This window comes from Micropterus dolomieu, linkage group LG19, assembly GCF_021292245.1.
Source record: "Micropterus dolomieu isolate WLL.071019.BEF.003 ecotype Adirondacks linkage group LG19, ASM2129224v1, whole genome shotgun sequence".
Taxonomy (NCBI): Eukaryota; Metazoa; Chordata; class Actinopteri; order Centrarchiformes; family Centrarchidae; genus Micropterus; species Micropterus dolomieu.
Genome location: NC_060168.1, coordinates 32421986 through 32441755, shown reverse-complemented (window position 1 = coordinate 32441755; position 19770 = coordinate 32421986). Strand labels below are relative to the sequence as shown.

The following is a 19770-nucleotide window of genomic DNA, read 5'->3' as shown; positions in this document are numbered from 1 at the left end:
CCTCTTCTGGATCCAGGAAGCAAACAAAAAGTAGTTTGAGTTTTAAAACAACAGTTGTTCCAAAAAAAATAAAACCAAATGACACCTTTTGAGTTTAGTAGACAAGCACCTGAGTGCTGCTGGTAGACAGCGCATTGGCTATCACTCAGGACGGACGTGGATTGTCACGTCGGGTTAACTGTTAGCAGCTCTAATCTGAGCCCTTTCTCTGTCCCCATCACCACACAGTGATGCCCTTGCCCACCTGTAACCTTTGTAGTGTTGATAACACATATCCTAAGCAGTCCTTTACAATGCTCTCTATTACATATACAAGCATACTGTATGTGAGTGTAGTGGTGCTTATGGGACGTCGCTCTGGAATGGGTGAGTATGAGGATGGGACGGAAAAATCACAGTATACTCACTACAAAAAACTAGACTAGACCACTGGGGTGGGTGCTAATTTCTGACCCTGATCAGGGGCCTCAAAGGCCCCAGGTTCACTATGTGATTTGTATTCATTTGATCATTTGCACATGTGTTTTGGTAATTCACACGTCTAAAACACAATATATATAGAAAAGAGGCACCTAACATGTTAATCTGACCCTGGTAGTCCATTGCTGCTTAAATTTATTCATTCACATGAATTTAAATTATGTGAGTCCATCCATCCGACTATATTTCCTTAACTAAACCTTCCCTAACTAAAACGCAGACCTGTACACACTGTGTGTTAAAGGAAATAAGGCTTTCCTGCAAAACCATCCACAAAGTTCCAAAAAGTCAAACTCAGCCTGCCCCCCCCTCCCATGTCACCTTAGCAGTTTTTCCAAGGTGGTGAAGTGCAGGTTAAAAAGTTAAAAACAGCACAATTGTTACCATTGTTACCGCAGCTAATTAGCAGATTCCCCTAAAAAAGGCTGATATTGAATGAGACGAATGGCTGCCTGCGGGCCTGTCGTCGGGGGTGATGGATGGATGACACAGACTCCCTGCGGCAATGGCAGACGCTGAGCTGAGCTGAGCTGAGTGGAGCAGAGGGGGCGCTGGTGTTGTCCCGAGGACAGCGGGATGGTAAACAGGTCTGTAGGACGGTGATGGCCTCTGGTTCTGCTGCTGTAAGTCCCAGCTGAGTCGCGTATATGGAGCACAGAGCGTCACCTCTGTGGACCCTCCACCGCCGCACGGGAACAACTACGGTGCTTTTAAAGTTTGTGCCAGTGGGGTTATTAAGTGCTTGAAGGTAAAATGTGCGAGTTCTAAACGTTATAATGACTTCAAATCAGAGAGTATTAAGGGTTTCATTCCAAAATAATAAATGTATAGGTATAGGGGGGAAAGGTTGCAGAGGAAAAAAAAATCCTATTCAAACCTGATAATCAGACCAAATTACCATTGTTTTTATTTCATTATACAGTCTGACATTGTGTTCAAATTAGCTGCTCTCAGTTCTGCTTGCCTGTGGTGACTTAAACGTACAGTTAACTTAACATTTGTTATGTCGGGCAAAGCTCTGATTGGCTCGGTTGTTTTCCAAACAGCCGTCAATGAGCACAGAAGACTTAGTGGCGCTGCTAGTTTCAGACGCTAGTGCTTAAAGAAGGTGATCAGGAGGTCACAAAATATATTATGGTTCTTTCTCTTGGGACCTTTTAATATTCAAAATAAATTACAAATCAATTTGTTCCACAGTGCTTGGATAAACTGACCTTGCCAGCCTTAGAACCCATTTCTACCAGTATGAAGATTTTAGGCCGTTTCTTAAATGCAGTATCATGTTCAGCCTTATCGCCAAATCTAGATTGGATCCTTTAAAAACTTTAAATAAATGCTATTTGTTACAAATGTGAAAAGACAAAGATTTGTTTGCAGTTGAACAGCTTCTCTGTGTCTGTGATTACTTCACCAAACCAATAAAAATTTAAAACAAAGTGTCTTCTTGTGGTTTAAATCTTCTTCTTTGTTGGTATGAGCGGGTCATGTAAATTTACTGCATTAGCATATCAATTCAGCCAAAAACTCACTTATCTCCTCTCTCTCTCCTTCCAGCTGATTATGTAGCACTCTCACTTCAACAGACAGGCCTAATTTGCTCCCTTTCACAGCCAATCGAGAGGGTATTTGTTTAGTTTTCAGAGAGAGGCTCTTCACTGCTCTGCTGCATCAAAGTCTTCCGCATCTTGGGTGCAGGAGTGCATCGGTGACGGCGGCGACTCACATTACCCCTCCGTTCAGGAAACACGGCAGGTCTTGGCTCCCCCAACACCACGGCCACCGAGGCCCCTTTTGAAGTGCAGCAGAGTCAAAGCCTTTAAAAATTATTGCTTTTATGCTAAAGGCCTCTAAACGGTGTGATGGGCAAGTGGTGATCGGCTGCTCTGGTCTGAAGCTCAGGGCAATGCATCAATAAACAATGAGAGCTGGATGTGAAGAAGACAGCGGCTGGAGGAGCTCTTCATTAGCTGTCGCAGCAGCAGCCTCTACTTCCCTCTTTTATCTCAGATGAGTCACTCTCCATCTCTGGGTGTTTCAATCCAGCGGGTCGGCCGAGTCACCCCCCTCCCCCTTCATGCCTTTCATGTTTTAAACCCACACTCTTGTTCTCGATGTGTCACCTCCAGTCATTCTGTGCTTTTTTCAACCAGCTCTCCCTCTCAATTAACCCTCCTCCTCCTCCCCCCCTTTTTCTTCTTCTTCTTCTTGAGGCCCAGCACAAAATCAAATGAGCAAAAGTGTAGGAGAATTAAATCCAAATGTGTCTCGCATATTCTCCCAGACACATGAGAGCCGAGTAGAGATGACCTGCTGGAGCCAATTAAAAGGCAAAGAGTCGTCTCCCTTGATGTGCACTATCACTGATGTGCCATCTTACCTTCAGGCTGTGTGATATTGGCTGTTTGATGGGACAATTGAGCTGATCAGCTCATCTTTGTCATGTTGAAGGTAAGACGTGACAAGTCCAAGTGAGCCAAGTAGGTTTTTAACAATAATGTTCTCCTCAGAAAATGTAAAAGGATCTATGCAGGGTTTTAAAAAAAAATAACTTTACTTATATTCTCTGAAAATGTACATATAATATATTTCATCCAAATAAATCAATCATGCTTTCATTCATAAATGTTTAAAGAAACACCAATCCAGATCAAAAATACTACAACTTTGTCTGAAGTAGCCTACAAGTACGTCATTGAAGTGCTCCATTGAAAACTAAATTGCTCTTGAAGCTGTCAACAGATTCTGAGTCCCTAAGGTTCATCTGGCAGGCTGTTTACACACTAACGCCTACTTCTCCTCAGACTCTGACTGAATACAAATGCCCTTGATCATATTGGTGTACATAAGTGAGTCAGTCACACTGTTGTTGTAGTGGAGTAGCTTACAGTAACTAACCTTAGCCTAGAGTAGCTAATTGTAGCATTATTGAGCATCTCATGCAATATTACTCTACACACTAACTCTAACAAAGCAACAAGCAACTTAAGCTACAGCCACAGTCGGATGACACTTACTCAGTGCTTTGATCAGCTTTCACAGGAATGTGCAAGCAAGACATTTGTATTCAGACCTTAGCTTTGACCGAGAACAAGATATGATAGAAAGGCGAGATAATAACATGAACAAGAGACAGACAACCATACTCTTGCAATCTTCCTGTATAACACAAATGTTGGATTCAGGAAGATGGACCAATCGAAGTTTGTGACAAGCTTCTTTCTAGACATTGTGCCTTTGTTTCTATAAATTGATCATCAGCTTTTTTTTTGCTCAATTGCTGGAAGCTTGATGATATCCAAAGGTCAATGTGATCAATAATAAACTGAACACCTGATATCACTTAGTGACTTAGACATATACAGCAAGGTGTCATCTGCAAAGTTGGAAATCAACACCATGTTTAAAAATATTATTCAGTGGCAGCGTGATATATACAGTATAGTTATATCAGTTAAGTTCAACTTTACTGTCAGACTCAAGGTCCATTCTAGACACACAACACATCCTAAAAAACAAAAGCACAAATTAAATATGAATTAAACATTGGCACTTTTTATAAAAGACGGTTATACCAGAGCTTCCACAGAGGTGACTGGTATTTTACAAAACTATTACTGGTATTTGTCAGCCGCTTGATAATGCTGTTCTGAGAGCTGTCCTGTTGACAGACAAATTTGAACATCAGACTTCTCAGTTAAGCCTGGAAAGTGCTGACTCTTGCCTTACAAAACTGATGACATGCTCTATACCACCTAGGTTTTTTACATATATATATCCCACATAGCTGTTTAGTCATCATGACGCTGAGGCATCTGTACAAGCACTTGCTCATCACGAAAACCGACCCAGATACACATACAGATAGACACCTGGTTGGCATGTATATACAAATAGATATGTACAGCATATACACAAATTTGTATCCCATCATTTTCTAACTGAATAGTTTAGAGATGCATCTTTAAAGACTCAAAATAATTTGGCAAAGTGTGAAAACCTGATCAGCGTTAAATGTGAGCCTGAATGGTTTGAATTTCTGAACAAATCGTACATGTTGGTGGCAACTCAGAGGTCTGGACCAAGGCATGTTAAACATGACGTAAACCATCTCATTTCATTCTGTTTTTGTCATTCTGTGTCACCAGGCCCCGACTTACCATGGGACCACTGGTGGCCTGGAGTGTAAGGCGAGTGTTAAAAATGCAAAATGGAATGTGTGAATCAAAACAACATGAGGCAGCTACAGCTAGTCAGGTTAAAAGCAGACAGGGGGCTGATGATCTACAGTAATGATGATATGATCTTTGTCACCAGTCAGTCCAGTCCAGTCAGTGCTTGGACTGTGGTGGTGAACTGGACCAGTCAGTCCAGTCCAGTCAGTGCTTCGACTGTGGTGGTAATGGAACAGTGGATAAAATGCCTGCCTTTGGTGTCAGCGACCCGCGTTCAATCCCCCACTGTGACACTTGACCCCTCTTTGCTCCAGAGGCGTGTGACCTCTGACGTGTATAGCAGTTGTAAGTCGCTTTGGATAAAAGCGTCAGCTAAATGAATAAATGTAATGCAGATGTAAAGAATGAGAGAAAGGTGACAGGAAGTGCAATAAAAGGAGAAAGGTCCTGCAGGAAAGTGCAGCCAAACTCTGCAAAATTAAGGCTAGGTTCACAATCAAGGTGTTTAAAAAAACAACATGCTAGCACATCATAATATCACTACTCCCCTTCCCGAGTTGATTTCTTGTTTCTTGTTTAAATCTAATAAATTGCATCAACACTTAATAGTGTGTCTGTAGGAAAGCAGGAGATGTGTATGCATGGAAATAATTCTTTTTTTCTGTCAGGTGGAAGTAAGTTCATCATGATCAACAAGTACAGTCAGAGGAAATGATGGCACAAAACAAACACTGCAAAAGTGCAAACAAATTATATATATGAATATTGATTAAAGGCCTTAATTATGAAAGGACAACTAACTCTTGAAACTGTAGACACGTGGCTGTTTTTGAAGCAGTTTTTGTTTGTCGTAATAAAACCAAAATATATGTTATTGGCATAAACAATAAACAGAAAACAAATTTCTACTAAATGTTTCCGGTATATGTGGTCTTTTGGGAGTGCGTGGAGATTGCCCTGGACCTGGTTTCACATCTAGATTTTGAGAGATTTTAAAATCCACTTTACATTGTTTATGAACTTTATGTAGATGAGCTACTTTCATGAGCTAGTTTCGGTTTGTTTTCACAGTGATAGAATGGAAATAAAAACAAAAACTGATGAAACTCAGTGATATATGATATGCAGACAATGTCGAAAAACAACTAAAGAGGTCAAGAAAATCCTCTCCCCATGACTGGGAGAGCAATCAGACATTCAGCAGCTCACATGATTAAATTATGAAAGCTTGTACTTGTAGGTGGGCATGTTCAAAGCGATTTCATCATTTTACTTTTTAAATGTTCCTGCCCTGGGTATTCACACAAACATAAAACCCTACCAGTGAAAAGAAAAATAGATCAAAGTTGGTTTCCAGTCATTCTCCCAACTGTATAATTCATGTACCTGCAACTTTTTTAATCACTATGCTCATCTGTTATTAATACCATACCATAAAAATCATCGTCATTATCATTACTGTCGCCCTGTCAGAACAGCCTTAACATTCACGACCAACTGCGCGTTGCCAATAAAGCAGCGAGACATCAGGACGGGGGGCTTGTATCTGTGAAGACATGGACATCTGGCTTGGTTTCAGAGCCCGTCCTCAGCAGCAGAGCCAGGGAGGGGAAGTCTCCCGTGACAATACATCAGTGGAAGATCCTCGGCAGCCATATGTTGCCTTTAAAAGCTGCCTCTTTTCCCCACTTTGCATCACGATGGGGATGTTTAAAGAGGGCTGGCAGGGTACTTAAAGTGCTCATTAACAGAGGCATGTCCAACATGTTCGGGAAGGACCAGCATTTCCACACCGGGGCCTTAAATTACTACAACCCCCCAACCCCCTCCTCTTCACCTCCTCCCTACTCCTCTTCCCAAACTGCTGACCGCAGGCTCCCTCGCCATTTTTCTCCTTTCTGACATTTTGAAGAGTTTTGTCGCCGCCGTTAACTGGCCGCCGACACTATATGACAAAGGGGGGGAAAAAACGCCACATCTGCAGAAAAAAACCACACGAGCCAATCCTCATTAGTGTTTGGACAAGTGCCAACGGTAAATGAAAGGAGGAAGAGGATGATGGCAGGGAGGGCAAGGCAATCAGACGGCACCTTTTTCCTGATGGTGATGGATGGTGAGGGAGAGGCAGCGTTCCAGCTAACACTCGTCCCCTCGGGGGTTTCCCCTCTGTGGCTGCTGATGTAAAAGTTTGACTGCACTTTAGAGATGTTGTAGAATCACATTGGGGGAGATGTGTTTGGCGGCGACAGATGTTGACAAGTTGAGTGATGTTTCTTCAGGGCCGACAGCTGAGCACAGTCATGTGACCCAACTGCTGAGCTGTTTGTCAGCAAGGATAGCGGTGTCAGTTGGTCTGTCCAGAGCAAGATAACCTCCACAACTTCTGACCAGATTGTCATGAAGTATCGTATGGGTATTTGTGGTCCTTGTGTATTTTGACCCTTTGACTATTGTCACCATCTGTTTAAAATGTTCTCTTGACCAGCTCTTTTGTCCATGACAAGGTATCTCAAAACTATTTTTATGAAGTCCCTATGATTTTGGTGACCCCCCTGACCTTTAGGCCCTATCACCAGCAGCCAGCATTTCTAGATATGGCAATGAAAGTTTAAAAATCTGATGACAGGCTTGTATCGGCAGGTAGTACCAAGAGTCAGCACTGACTGTCTAGTTAAGATTCATTATCCTGTTTACTTCTTTGATCAAATAGTTCCTGTTTTACATAAAAATGTTGCAAATTTAGGTTTCATATAGACAAACATTTGTACTTAGAAAACATTTAACACTTAGAAATGTTAGATAAGTAGGGAAGTAGCAGAAAAAGTAAGATTTTGGTATCGGCATTGAAACTCAAGTATCTCAGGTATTGCAGTATCAAAAAGTTTAATACTTCAGGGTTCATCTCTCTGGCTTCATGAATGAACCCAGAGGTTGGCTCTGTCCTCTAGCGCCACCCTCAGGCCAAACATAAGATACTGAATTATCTCTTCTTCCATAAAATTGACTGAACACACTATGTTTGTATTGACCCAGTGTGTCTCTGCATACATGCCCGTTTACGTTTGAACCCCCGCCACCCACATTCCTCATCCCACTCAGATGTTATACATTTACATTACATTTATTCATTTAGCTGACGCTTTTATCCAAAGCGACTTACAATTGCTATACATGTCAGAGGTTGCACGCCTCTGGAGCAACGAGGGGTTAAGTGTCTTGCTCAGGGACACAATGGTGGATGTCTCACAGTGGGAATTGAACCCAGGTCTCCTACCCCAAAGGCAAGCATCTTATCTATGCGCCATCACCACCCAAACAGATAGCAAACCACAGCATTTATTTGTACGACCATTAGCATAACCCTCAAAATGTGCATTATTTAACCCAAATGAAAACGAAACCAGGTTCAAACCAGGGGTCACCACTAGCTGTGCCTCAGAAAACAAGAATGTGATGGAATCACTGAACACATCAATCCCATTTCTGCCATGATTATTGTTTTTCTTCATCAGTTCTATCCTCCGCGTGTGAAGGAAGATATGTTACCTAATACTGGTGGCTATGTACGTAGACATGCCGTAGCTGATACTTATAAAGTGTAACAACATGTCAGGGCTACTGCAGATTTGGAGATACCATCTAAAGTACTGCACTTTTTCTCCTGCAACTTTCTAATGTCAGTGGAGACTGTTGATAGTGAAGACCCCATCAAGCAAGCAAAACACAGGCTCACTGGTCTTCTCTTTCTTAGTAAAGAGAAAGCTATCTACACTGTAAACCCCCTGTGTACCGTGATTGCCACTCTATCACAGTGAGTGTAACCGCAACAACCTTCCATTCAGTGAAGAGAAACCTATAGGGAAACCTTCTCTATATCACATATGTAATGAAAGATTAAAAACACAATTATTGTGGAGGAAACAATTAAAGCATGATGTGGCCTGATCACGTACGATACATCCATCCAGTATTGCTATGGTGATATCAACGAGTGAAATCAGACGCTGAACTATAAATAGAAATGCGTATAGCCCAGTATCTCCAGCGGTGTCGTCATTAACCTCTTGCATCAAGTCTCAGCCTAACATTTTCATTAACATGTGTTTTTCCTTATCCAGATAAGACATCCAGATACTGGGAACCCTGGAACTGGGTCATTGTCTGACGTCAGCTTTTTGTCTTCAGAGAGGACGTACAAGTTGTTGCTCACCTGACGAGAAGCTGGCACGAAGAGGTTAAACTTCAGGGCCTTCCCGTTGTTTTCTCAAGTGCTGACCTGTTGACCCCAACACGATGTTATCCACGGAAGTGAACGCTGACAAACTCTAGTTTTAATGACTTTATCCACATAAACCCAGTTGATCTACCAAAAAAAATCACAACGCATTTGGCTCAAAGGAGCAGTGGCAGGGATTTAATGGAAGCCAAACAGAGTTCAGATCATCATTTAAATGCTGAGCTCTATTGCCTTTTGTAGTAAAAGGGGATTTAAGTACTGCGGTTCAATACGCTGGTGCAAAACTGTGCAATTTCTCATGAAAAATGAATTCCCAGCACTCCACTGAAGTCTTTTCAGTTTCCATTCGACTTTGGTCATCTCTTTCTGCGGTAAATAGTCTGCCCAGATACTTTCTGGACCAAAACACTTTGCTCGCCCATCGACTCGGCCTCTTCTCTTTTCTCCTCCAATTCTATAACCTCCTCTCGCTCTCCCCTCTCTCCTTCCTATCCTCTCCATCCCATCAATTGGAAATCTCTCAGCATCACACCTCAGACACCCAATCCCGGGCAGACAACTCCACCGAGTATTAAACAAACATAAGCAGAGAATGGAGTGGCTGCTGGAGAGGTAGATGGTCGGGGTGATAGGATTGCCAGACAGAAGGAGCAGAGAATCACAAGTGCTCCGAATTGTAGGTCTGGAACTGCCAGAGGAAAAAAAATACCTTAACATGATGACACTGAAGCACTGAGACATCTTGGAGTGTGAACAAAATAATGGCTGCAGAAATTGAAAACAAAAAAGTGAGAGGAGGGATGAAAAGGAGGAAGCACAGGACCGCTCCTGTGATCCGTTTAAGTTCAGTGAAATTGGAATTACTAAATCATGAAAAGAATTAATTGAAAACATTCCCCCACTGTTGCCGGATGATGAAAATGTTTCAGTGACTTGACATCATCGCGTTAAGCCGGTGTCGCTCCCCTGCGGTTTGGCGGGTTTACCTTCAGACGGGCTTGGCTGGACCATCGACACGAGAGAATTTCTTCAGAGACCAAAGATATCAAAGGCGGGCTGGGTGTAAATAATGGAGATTTAAAAGTCGAAACTGTTCTCTGCCTGCGCTAGCTGCATACCCCTCCTTCATTACCGAGTAGAATTTATTCTCCGAGAGGTCTTGTTGAGTTTCTGTTGATGAAATTGTTCTCACAAGAGGGCAAACCGATGCAGGCATGCTGCTTTTAACCACATGCTGCTAACCTCGCACCCAGGGAATTTCCCTCCAACTGCATCGCTGAATTTCTTTTCTTGTGCATTTGAGCAAAAGCTTTAAAAGGCAGCAAAACTGAGTTTCAGCCGTCAGATATGTTTTCCCCTGCTGTCGGCAGCCGTTCACTTTGACATAGCTCTGGATTACAACACAGCAGTTAACTGGACACAAAACAGTAGATCATTGTCTCATTATCATCCTCATTTTTAGTTCTGGATTTGATTTTAATGTTTTCTTTGCGGCTTTTAAAGGCCTCAGTGTCTGTCATTCTGATGTTTTCAGAATTCAGACCGGACAAAAGGAAGCTGTTGATGCAAAGGTTTACATTCATTTTGCTGTTACTGTCCCTAAAGTCCCTAAACTTGGGAAGCAACAATTTACATAACTATGGTCCATTTAATGAGCTCAGTAGTTTTACTAAATTAAAAGCATCTTTATTGTTCATGCAATTTAGATGAGATTGTCTCTTAAGATCGCACAGCAAAGGTTGGCTGAGTTTAAATCCTCCTCTGGGTTTTAAAGTTAACTGCTAACAGAATCTGTAGCATGTTGTTATGGTTACCTGCAGTTGAGCACTGATTTAAAACGGTTAAACTGTTGATTATTCATTAAAAAAACAAACATAAAATTACTTCAATACGAAAAAAAGAAGTGAGAACATTTTTTATTACAGTAGTAATTGCATTATCGGTATACTTGTTACTTAATCGTTTCTTACTCATTTTAAAAAATTACAGTTTAGTTATTATTCCACAGCAGAATTAAATGTAAATGCTCCATATTTGTATAGCGCCTTTCTAGTCTTTCGACCACAGCATTCACCATTCAGACACTGAGCTGAAGTGCTCAGACAGAAACTAACATTCACACACATGCCGGGGTTCAGAATCTTGCCCAAGGACACTTCGACATGTGGACTGGGGAAGCCGGGGATTGAACCGAGAGTTCACACACACATGCCTCAACTTTGAACAAAAGCAATCGACTCTTGAATGTATATGTGCTAGTGGCAGGCTAGCCAGTTAAGAAGAAACAACATGTATAAAGGAAGACTTACCGAAAGACATATTCCTGCTCTTTTGGCTGTTGCTAGCAGCCTCCCCACACCTCTCAGAGGGGACTGTACAGTATAACAAAGTCCTTTTAGGCAAGTCACGCCACTCGGCCGCCATCTTGGCAACGCCTTCGGGCAGCTTTTACGGACTAACAAGATGAGGCTATCTGAATGAATGGGGAGAGCCAGAGCTGCACTTTCACTGGTCACCGGGACATAAAAACTACATCAATAGAATCAGCCGGAAAATCTGATAAAAATCGCTGAAAACGTTTGACGACTTTGCCCCAAAATAAGGTTTTAAAAAGCAGACGAGGGGTGGGATGTCTGCGTGGGTTCTCTCCGGCTTCCTCCCACAGACCAATAGTACTGGTTGTTCATATTGCTTATTGTTGCTCTGTGAGGCGATGTATACAAAATATGATTAATTCAGCATCCTGTCATTGCTTCTCTTTACAAAATCACATTTCTTGCATCAGTGCATAAACCTGTAGAAGACCTTCATTTCAAATTCCACTGAAGATACAGAGGTTTTCAACAATGTCTAATAAAATCAAGCACAAAGCAGCTAGAATATGTTCATCTGATGGAACAGGCCTGATACACAACATACTTTGAGATGTTTGGAAATTATAGAAACATTATGTAAGATTTGGTGTTTTTTAAGATTTGGCGCCCCTACAGTTTCATCGCTGTTGTAAACAAGGGCAGCTGTACACCTGCACTTGTTATGATCCCTCCAGATACAGCAAACCAGCTAATAAGTTGTAACTTAATAGTCCAGTAACAGAAAGAGGGCCATCTGTCCTGCATCGTTTCAGCTCTTTAAGCTCACGTCAACGGGTCAAAGTCCAATATTTACTCTTTTCCTGTCTCTTGCTCTGTCACTCTTCTCTTTTCTCTTGGCAGCCTCTGCCATGTTCATACTTGCCAACCCTCCCGAATGCCCCGGGAGACTCCTGCTTTTCATTGCCCTCCCCCGGTTTCTTCCCAGGGTCACAATTCTCCCGTATTTCTCTCACGATTTATGACAAATATTGACAACTATTTTTGTCCTTTTTTATTACAACAACCTCTTTCTGGCACTGTAAGTCCTACAACTCTCTCTCTCTCTACTGTTTCCAGACGGACAACAACACAGATACATTAAATTTCCTTTCCTATGATGCATGTGACACAGAAAAGAGGTCACAAGGTTGGCAAGTATGGCCATGATATCCATACTGAGAAGACCGAGCTAGCTTCTACTTATAGCTTGCTTGCTCTAGAGTCTTGTTGGTGTGTGACATGGTGCCATAAAGCATCATGTTGTTGTCGCTTAAAGTTTCATGCCTGGGATTTCACTGCTGCATAATGCAATAATAACCAGTCCACCGGGCCCAGAACTGCCCTATCACAAGGCAGTGTAGCATCAATATAATTTTAAATTTGTTATTTTAAGACACAATTACTGCATACCACTGCTTTAATATTTGAAGGGGTTACAAGAGACAACAAACCCAAATTCCACATGAAAAAGTGTATTACTGCTGTGTTTGCTATATATGAAACAAGTGTCTGTGCACTGTGCAGGAATCTGTTGTTCTCCCTATATTGTAGAGCTTCACTGAGGCTGACTGGGAGAAATGACAGTGAGAGCCTGCTGAGAGATTTTCCGGGCATATGGGTCCATTTTCTGGTTCAGATCAGGTTAGCGCTGTTGTAAAATTGAGTTTATTTGGGCGTAAAAACTCCAAACATGAGCCTGTGAAGGCAGCACATCCCTCTGCTTGTATATTGAGCGGCTCTTGCCAGGAGCATCCCGTCTTGTACTTGAGCTTCTGTGGTTTATTTAGATTTCGCTCGTGTTCAGAGATATTGATTAAAGCGCCCTCAACCAGGAGGATATCGTAGGTGAATTCTTAAATGGAGCACCAAATGTCTAAGGTTTTCTGTGTTAATTCATCCACACTTTCACTCTGGGTTCACATGGGGCCACCACGTTTTTGTTCTCATTATCTTTTGCTGTGTATACCGCTCTAAATACTTTCTAAGTGCAATCTGAGGCAGCCCCTTAAATGTTTTATGAGTTAAACCTCTCTGTAGTTCCCATCTCGGCTCTGGCTGATATGCATTTGTGCAGAGCTGTCAGAGTCAGGGCACTTAGCTCTCAGTCAGCCTCCTGCTAACATGGCGGTATCTCTCTCTGCTTTAGATACTGCAAATAATGAAAGGGGGAGCCAGCCGTCTTTCAAAGAGCACTTCAGAACATTTCTTCTTACAAAATAACTCTCTCTAACTCTTCCCTGAATACAATTGCTTCTGGGGGTACAATGAAAATGTTCTTCCCTCAGCGGTGGTGACCTCGCTCGTCTCGCATTCACGTTCCAAAGTCACAGCTCATCACTGAGAGAGAGATAGGAGTCCAGAAACTTCTACTGCTGCCGTATTATTTTCCTACTTTCAGAGACAGGCAAGTGCACACAGCAGAAAAAACGAAGCAGACATTTAGGCTTAGTACTGGCCTTCAACATCTAATTTTAATCAAACAAGGAATAAATGTTATCAATGGGTTGAGAATGCTTTGTTCCCGCTGTGCACTAATGGAAAATATATTATTTGGAATAAATAAGAGCTGTGATTGATCATTTATGTTCACATTTTTTCGTGTGGCCCACTTTAAAAAGGACCATACCAGACGTTTGGCATGTTTTATCCTTCATCACGGGACCGATGATGTCGAAGCTTCAAACATAACTGGTGCTTCAGAAAGCAGCTTCATTCAGTTTGACAGTTTCGAAGGGAATGGGAACATTAGTGGGAAAAAGAAGAACGGAAAATAATTTAATAAATGTATAATATTAATTGCTAACTAGCTAGAAAGCAACACATGTAAGGCTTGTCACCTCACCAACTCACTGCTAGCCTAAGTGTTACAGCTGCAGACAAACCTGAAACAACACCTGTCCGCGGTTCACTGGCTGATGCTGCTGAACCACTTTCTGTGGAGTGTTGCTGAGGTTTATCCCTCGTGAAAGAAAGAGACACGAGACAGCAGCTCCCTATGACAATGTTAGGACGGACCTGTAGGCTTCCACAGTTACAGAACATTTGCTCCACTGATTTCCACTCCGCCGATCCAGTCAGAGAGACCGGGGGGGATTAATTGAAGTTGAAGTTATTTTAAAAACCTTAATGATTGCTTTTGAGAAAACATTCGAAGCTGGAGTCCAAGAAGCCACCTCCCTGCTTCGTTGTTGCCGTGGAAGTCTGAATTAAGAAATGGTTCGTAGCTCAGGAACACACTATGACCTCTCCAGCCATTAACATGAGGCAGAACCTCAGCAATCTTCTACACAGACAACACAGCTATTTCAGACTTTTATCATCATCAGATTATGATCCAAATCCTTGGATACTCGTGTGCGCATTTAGCCCAGTTGGTAGTGTGCAGGATTCCCGTTGGGAGAGTTGTTTGTTTGATCCCAACATAGTGCTAACATTTTTTTCCTCCCTTTTTAAACAAATTCATTATAAGGACACTGCAGCACATGCTCATGATAAAGCATGTGCTGCAGTGATGTGGGCGCGTCCCGGCGTTTGATCCGCATTCATAAACCTATGGACACTTATTTGGTGTGTCAAGCAAGCCAGAGACTCTTTTGAATGTACTTCAGAACTTTTCAAAAAGTGAAAGCCCTCAATAAACTCAACATAAAGCATGGCTGCAAAAAACGTACTCGAGCGTTTGTTTTGGAGACACAGACACTTAAGAGGAAGCGATTATGTGAGTGACTGAGATCTATTTCAGCACAAGCCGTTATGAATTTATTTATGTATTTATTTTTCTGCTATCAAAGTAATCTGGCTGCGGGCCAGATATTATTGCTGGCAGGCCGGTTCTGGCCACCTATTTCCAACCACTGCTGTACGGTTAATTGTCAGTTTGTGTGTGTGGTCACTAAAATGAAGTGTGATATATCTGGGCAGTGATTTATGTCTGTTTTTGCTTTGTCCTATTTTTTTTAGTGCAGTTGCAAAAAAAGGTTTTGTCTTTCTGACCCACCCCTAATTATTTCAGTTAACCTGTTTCTTGATGAGTTGCTGTTGTTATTCTGGCAGCTACTGGTTTTGACACTTTGATGCTTAAAATATTTTTGACAGATTATTGAAAAAATCTAAAAACAAGCTGATTTGCGTTGAAATAATAATAATTGGCAATTTTCGGTGCTTGTTTTAAGAAAATAAGATACTGAGGACTTCATAACAGACTAAATGACTTGTTAAGATGGAGATTTTTTGTGGCGTGCCCTCAGCTGTCGGCAGCTCCTGCTCCTCCTTTTCTATCTATCATACTCTATCAGTGCATCAAGCCTTTCACAAATCACAAAAAGGGGGACCCACCGCTGTCTAATTTCAACCTGCGATCAATCTCCAATCAACAGCACTATATAGGTAATCACCAGAATCTTCTGAAGGAGAAGAAAGCCAATTTTCTTGGCCTATGTATCAGTGTGTGGGATCCCCTCATTGATTGGTGTGTGAATACGGGCTTGAAGAAGCAGCAGCGAAGGCAGACTGTGTTTGTTTATGAGGATCAGGTATTTTCTGCAGCAGATGCCAACCAGAGGGGCTCAATTTCACACCAGGCCGAGTGCTCAGAGCTGTCGTGTCCAGGCGAAGGTGTCCAGCAGAATCATGACTATCAATACGTCAGAGCTGTTGTTTGCCGATAGTGTACAAATGCCTAATTAAAGAAGCACACTGACATTTTGGGAAATGCGGTTGTTTGTTGTCCTGCCCAGAGTCAGATGAGAAGATCAATATCAGTTTCATCTTTGTGTCTCCAGTACAGACATGGCCTTATTGTTTGTAACTACTTGGCAAAGTTGGCAAAGTTCACTCCTAACTCATTAAACGATGCAGTAAATGTGTTGTGTGCACCAGTACCTTCATTTATGTGACTCTTGTGACTTTCGTTCGTTTCCAGTTTGTTGTGGCAGTTTGTTGCTTTATAGGTTGAAGTGGGAGAACAGTGTTAATAAAAGTTTTGTGTGAGTATGGCTGAATGCGTCTCTTCCAATCCATGTGGACGCGTGATTGTATTAAAAGAGCATTCCACTGGTTTATCATTGCACTCAGCCAGTCCTCATCAGAAAAAGTGCCGTAAAGTTTGATTATGCAGCAGCTTATTGTGATGCATTTTTTGTTACGCCTCTAGTGGCAGAAGAAGTCAGGTGACGTAGTATAAAGAGTGACAGAGTCCATGTAAGGAGGAAAGTCAAAGTTGACAAACTTCAAGATAAATGACTTACACCATGTGACCAAACCACCATCTTTCATAAAGCCAGTAATTTTGTTGCCTAAACCTAAACAAACTACGGCATTTTTACAACATTTTAACCTCATGTTACACACTAAAGCCTGTCACTGGACTGATACTTGCCAATGCGCGTAGATGTCGTTTTGGGACACTTGACAATCGACCTATTTTGTATTTTAGGTATGAGGATGTGTTGTTGCACTAATATAACATTGTCAGACTGAATGACAGTTTAAAACAAAGGATCAAAAATTGAAGCAACCAAACCAGACATAATGTCTTATTACTATTTGTAAAATACTGGCGCCTACTAGTGTTGTAGTACTTGAGCCCGGTCTTGGTCTCGAGACCACTTTTGGATGGTCTTGATCTCGTCTCGGACTCGACCACATTTGTACTCAATCTCGATTTTATTTCAAGTCCAGTCAAGACCACAACTTTGGGAATATCAATAAATTGCTTTTACATGGTCTGATTTATTTGTTAACATCCTAACTTTGATTGGATGTAAAACGTATTGCTTCAAATGCAACCAATAACCCTAATTAAAAATGTGTTGTTACCGGTAACGACTGCCACCGCTCCCCGAGATGGTAAGCATGAAAAAGGAGCGTTGAATAAAGATGCTTATGTTCATTTCAGCTCTTAGTTTTTATATGTGGGCGTTTTAATGGGAATGTGGATCTTTCAGATCAATCTGAGAAGTACCTGTGATCTCGTTCCACATTTTATTATTGTGTGTCATGTAATGTGGGGAACTGGTCTCGGTCTTGACTCGGTCTCGCCCTCCCTCGGTCTTGGTCTCGGCTTGGTCTCAGCCCCTAAAAGTCTTGGTCTTGTCTCGGTGTCGATAAACTCTGGTCTTCGCCTTCACTTGGTCTCGGTTTGGGTGGTCTTGACTACAACACTAGCACCTACATTACCCAGAATGCAACTGAACCGCAAAACCTTGTTTCAAAGTGTTTGTAAGATACTCAAAACAGCTGATTCTTCTTTCATAATTGTGCACAGGAAAAGGTTTTTTTGTGCCAGTTTGCGTCACGGGACCTGCAACACAGAGTGTGGCCACTGTGTCAGAATCATCACAGCCCAGTGCTGTTCTTGAGGGCTTTCATTGACCTTCATGGTGCTTTTATCAGTGAACTGAAGAAAATGAGTCAGATCAGCTATGTGATTCATTATTTCCATCTCTACATTGCAGTTACGTCCATCTTTAACCCAAAGGCTTGTTTTTGTGGGGGTCTGTAACAATGAGTGGCAGCAGCACATGCAGATTACAAAATCACAGCTTGATTGACATGCATCTGTGCATTTCTATCATTTTCTATTAGTATAAAAGTGTCAAGTACAATGACTTCTCTACAAAAACAGTATACTATGATAATCAGTTTAGTATTATGTCTGGAAATGGGACTAACATTTTTAAATAAGTGGGATTACTTGACTTCAGTAACACCTACACCACAAAAACTATGAGCCTTAAAATATAAAGTATTTATACTGACTAACAGTAAGTGATGTATGGATAATGCCCTTGTACACAGCGGTCACATGATGAAATATACAGAGGCTTACAATACATTTCCAAAGAGTCGTACTGGCATGTTAGGTATAAAAAAAAATACACAGTGACAGTTTTTAACAGCAATTAATTATATATGCAAACCCTGAAGGATGTTCATTAAAATTTCTGCAAATGAAATTAAACAAAAAAAACTGTCTTGCAAGATGAATCCCACTCAGAAAGAGCTGTGTTTTTACTGACCAATATTACCAATATTAATAATAATAACCTGAAGAAAAAAACACCTAGGGAGGAAAAATAGGAATGTGTTCAACCCCAAAACACTACACAGGCAGAATGTAGATGACAATACCCATTGTTTACATAGAAATGAGATATAACAGAATAAATTACCTTCTCCTGAAAGATTCCAGCTCCAAGAACACGAGGCTCGTACTCTGGCTGTCTCTCTGAGTCCGACTCATTAACCCAACTGAAATGGAAAGCACGAAATCAACCAGTGAGCTCCCTTTGAAACTTCTCCCAAACACACAACAGTCTACACACAGTAATCTCCCCACCATGAATTAGAGATGGGCTTATGAACTCATAATGTGAACAGTGACAGCCAAGCCCCACGGATGGTGTTTCTGTTCGTTAATGAGGGGGTTGAATCAGGACTGGGCCGTGTACTACAGCATCAACACCATGCTTGCATCGCTCTGTGCAGCACAAAGTCTGTAGGAGTTGTGTTAAAGGGGGGAAAAAAGTAAAACAACAAAAACCGTTATTAACTGTTAAAAGTTAGTGCGGAATAAAGAGGCTGGGTTACAGTCATTAAGATTCTGGCTCTGGCTCAAATTGCAAGTTGTCGGCTTCAGTCAGGTCAGACCAAGAGCAGAACATGTTCTCCTCACTTTTAAATAGACTTTTTAGCCGTGTTAGCAGATTTAGTGACAATACAGACAGTCTGTCAGTTCAACGCTTTAGTCCAGGGTGAAAAATCTCAAAACCTATTAGATGGACTGGCGGAGAGATTGGTACAGAGAATGAAGAAAAAGAAGGATCTGGTGATCCTCTGACTTTTAGCACTACCAACAGGTTAAAGTTTCCACTTGCCCATCACCTCAGGTCAAGACAAAATAACCCACAAACAAATGAGCATGTTGTTTCTGCACACACCATTCAACTTCTCTACTCAACCCGTTCTCACTCCCCGACTCAAACTGATGCCGACATGATCCAGACCCATGGGCGGGCATCTGGGGGAAGCCAGACGATGTATTATAAATAGCGACAAAGTGCATGTACGGAGGTCGTATGGTTCAAACCCAGGAATTTCACACCGGAGAAAGGCGTTCCAGTTGTAAAAATAAATGTTGAGTTAATAGTTAAATAGCGTTACTGACTTACCTCACCTAAATTTACTAACTTTACCCCAAACCATTATCTTTGCCTAAACCTAACCATGTAGTTTTGTTGCCTAAACCTAACCAAACATCAACCCTTTTTACAACAGTTTTGAGGTGTTAAAAATCACGTGACTTACGTAACATACTGAAAGTCCGGTGAGCCTGTCGCTGTACATACAGTACATGTCGTTATGAGACACTTGACAATCAACCTATTTTGTGGTTTAGGTATGAGGACGTGTTGGTTTCAGCAGTTATGAAAGAAGGGTTCCATAGACATTAATTCTAGTTCAGATTTTTCAAATGAACAAAATGGAGTAACCAATACATTTGTCACATGGATAATATTAATATTAT

General features: G+C 41.6%; 1 long non-coding RNA gene across 2 annotated transcripts in view; it reads right to left on the bottom strand.

The window, feature by feature from the left end:
* Positions 1–1188: 1188 nt before the first annotated feature.
* The window catches only part of LOC123957816, a 28071-nt gene continuing 9489 nt past the window's right edge, over positions 1189–19770 (bottom strand). For both annotated transcript variants that reach the window (XR_006821901.1, XR_006821900.1), the window contains 2 exons: positions 18416–18494; positions 1189–2268 (listed from right to left, as the gene is read on the bottom strand). This is a non-coding gene — a long non-coding RNA (uncharacterized LOC123957816). The remainder of the gene's footprint in view (positions 2269–18415; positions 18495–19770) is intronic.